This window comes from Oryctolagus cuniculus, chromosome 18 (assembly GCF_051225735.1).
Source record: "Oryctolagus cuniculus isolate XC-2025 breed Fujian yellow rabbit chromosome 18, ASM5122573v1, whole genome shotgun sequence".
Lineage (NCBI taxonomy): Eukaryota > Metazoa > Chordata > Mammalia > Lagomorpha > Leporidae > Oryctolagus > Oryctolagus cuniculus.
Window position 1 is genome coordinate 21,761,839 of NC_142884.1, and position 3,203 is coordinate 21,765,041.

General features: G+C 48.6%; 1 protein-coding gene across 1 annotated transcript in view; it reads right to left on the minus strand.

Moving 5' to 3' along the window:
• The window catches only part of LOC138846506 (protein Aster-A-like), a 406,361-nt gene that overhangs the window by 108,004 nt on the left and 295,154 nt on the right, over positions 1-3,203 (minus strand).

Sequence of the window (3,203 nt, forward strand, 5' to 3'; positions counted from 1 at the left end):
GGGGCAACTGGGACAGCATCCAGCACCCCCAACTGGGACTAGAACCCGGGGTGCCGGCGCCGCAGGCAGAGGATTAGCTTAGTGAGCTGTAGCGCTGGCCACATAAATTTTTTAAAAATATTTATTTACTTCTTTGAAAGTCAGAGTTACAGAGAGAGGAGAGGCAGAGAGAGAGAGAGGTCTTCCATCTGCTGGTTCACTCCCCAGTTGGCCGCAATGGCCGGGGCTGCACCAATCCGAAGCCAGGAGCCAGGAGCTTGCTCCAGGTCTCCCACATGGCTGCAGGGGCTTAACCAGGACTCAGCAGAGAGCTGGATCAGAAGAGGAGCAGCTGGGTCTCGAACCGGCACCCATATGGGATGCTGGCACTTCAGGCCAGGTCATTAGCCCGCTGAGCCACAGCGCCGGCCCCGGTAACATAAATTTTGACATGGCATTTTAATTTCAATCAGTACTAATAATTTTGAAATTCCCTTTCAGTGTCTTCTTTGGTCTGTGGAATTTATCTTACATTGACTGTGGTCCGGGCACATACTTTGTGTAGCTTGAAACTCTTTACTGAGATTTGCTCTATGACCCGGAACATGTATATTTTGGTGATTAGTCCAAGTGCATGGAACATCACGCAGGCTGTGCTCTCTGAGCGGAGCGTCTCTGAGTGCCGAGTGGGTGTAGGCGGTCGAGAGCGCTGTCTCTGCACCCTCCCTGTCCCTGTTTATCAACCACACAGAGAGTGGGCTTTAAAGATCCCTCTGCTGTGAGTGTAGGTCTATCTATTCCTCCTAGCTTACCTGTCATCTTTTCTTTATATTTAAGTGTTTTTATTAGGTGTATAAATATTTAGGTGATCTTTGCTCTGAAGTTAGTTTTATGTGGCATTATGGTTACCATGGTGTGTCTCTGTGCTTTGACTGTTTGTATCTTTATATTTAAAGTGGTTTCCTTGTAGGCACGTTATTTCTTACTTTTAACCTGCTCTGAAAAAGCTGTCTTTTATTTAGAGCATTTACAACCTTTACATTCAGTTTGTCCATAGTTTTGGGCTTTTCACTATGCCATTTTGCTATTGGTTTTCTCTTTATCCTGTTCTATATTAACTTTTTCTCCTTTTTCTGGCTTTGGGTTGCATATTTCTTATGATCCCTTTGTTGTTGAAACTATTTAAATTGTTTGTTCACAGGATGGCCAGTCAGGCACCACACAAGAGGTTTGAAGAACATGTGTTACACTCCCAAGTCCTAGAGAGACAGCCATTTTCCAGCACAACGAGGCTGCACAGAGGGGGAAGGGACAGCACCAGGGTAAGCACCCAGGGAACAGGCCCAGAGAGCCGAGAGAACAAGGACCCACGGCGAGGGCCCTTACTGGGTGTCAGGATGAAGTACACAGGTGAAAGGCGCAGGCAGCCTGCGTCAGGGCCATGCTCGCCACACTGGTGCATCGGCTCACCTGGCTGGGGACACGGATGCGACAGGAAAATCAGTGTAATAGAGTGATGCTGTGGTATCTCGTCATTAACAGTCCTCATGTTGGGTGGGCAGTGCTTCCCTCCTAGACTGTGGGACAGCTTGATGCAGCCACCGAAGGTAAACTTTGATGAAGACACCTAGGAAGAAGCTTTGGTGAAGTTTTATCATTTGGTTCATATCAGGCACTCCACTTTGTGGGAGAAAACCAAAAGCACAGGTCAGCTACCTCTGGACTTAAGGAAACCTGCCGGAATATTCAGCTGTGTTATTAAATGCCTTCACTGCTTTGCCTGTTTCTCATAGCTTGGTCTCCTTCTCTGGTTACTAAATAGTTAAGAGCAGCTTATTGCACAAGGTGCAATGTTTCATTCACCCTTTGAGTACGATCAGAGGGGGCCACCAGACCATGCTGGTTGGTAGACAGGGTTTGATTTTGTTTGACCAAGGCTGCTGTACTGGGGCTAACAGTGGTGGGTCCTGTGGCTGTGACCTCTAAAAGGACTGTTGCCCATCTTGCCACAGGTTGATGGAAATAGGAAGGTACCCATCAGATGAGAAAATATGACAGTCCCTGGTGTAACTGCCATACCCTGGGGTGTGGTTTCATTAGGGAAAATAGGAGCGGGTAGAGAGGAAGAATGTACAAGGTGAAGGAGCACAGTGCACCTGTGTGGACGTGAGGTAAGGAAGGTGCATGCCCCACTCAGGGACTGGCCAGCAGGGGGGCTCCTGGGCACATGTGGCAGGTTGGGGTGTTAGCGTGGCTTGATTAGAACATGCAGCCATCATCCCTGGTTAGTGGTTATGAAAACAAGGGGCCAGCGCTGTGGTGCAGCGGGCTAACGCCCTGGCCTGAAGCGCCGGCACCCCATATGGGCGCTGGTTCTAGTCCTGGCTGCTCCTCTTCTGATCCAGCTCTCTGCTGTCCCTGGGAATGCAGTAGAAAATGGCCCAAGTCCTTGGGCCCCTGCACCCACGTGGGAGACCTGGAAGAAGCTCCTGGCTCCTGGCTTCAGATCGGCATAGCTCTAGCCATTGCGGCCAACTGGGGAGTGAACCAGCAGATGGAAGACCTCTCTCTCTCTGCCTCTCCTCTCTCTGTGTAACTCTGACTTTCAAATAAAAATAAATAAATCTTTAACAAAAGAATGAAAACAAGTGATATACTCAAGCAAATGGGGCTTGGGGGGCTTTCTGTTTATATGGTATTAGACAAAAAAATAGACCCAAGACCTTTTAGGTCTCTGACAATACCTTGATGGAGTTGTGAGGTGTGTTAGAAGATGTGCCCATGAAGATGATGGCCCAGCGGTTGTTGGAGGTTGTAACAGTTGGTCAGTAAACTGTATGTAAGAAGCGGGGTATTCATGTGTAATCAAGCCGGAAGAGTGACTGGAGAAGTCACCAGGGAGTGGAGAATTCTCTTTGCAGGGCCAAGGGCTTCACTGAGAGGCACACGTCTCCTAGGGAAGCGGTCATTCCTACCATGTTTCAGAACGGCAGAGGTGGTAGTAATCTCTACTAGATTTTCTTTAGGTATTGGCGTGTAGGCTGTACATTTTGACACAGAGCAAGGAATAGAACAGGAACATGGGAATAGGCAGACAGAGAGCTCCGAAACAGAACCGTTAGTGTCAAAGGAAAGGAAAGCAAAATTACCTCGTGTCCACGGGCATCACTGGGTAGTTTGGTGTCTTGGGTAAAGTTGTCCCTGGCACAGGAGGTGAACTCATC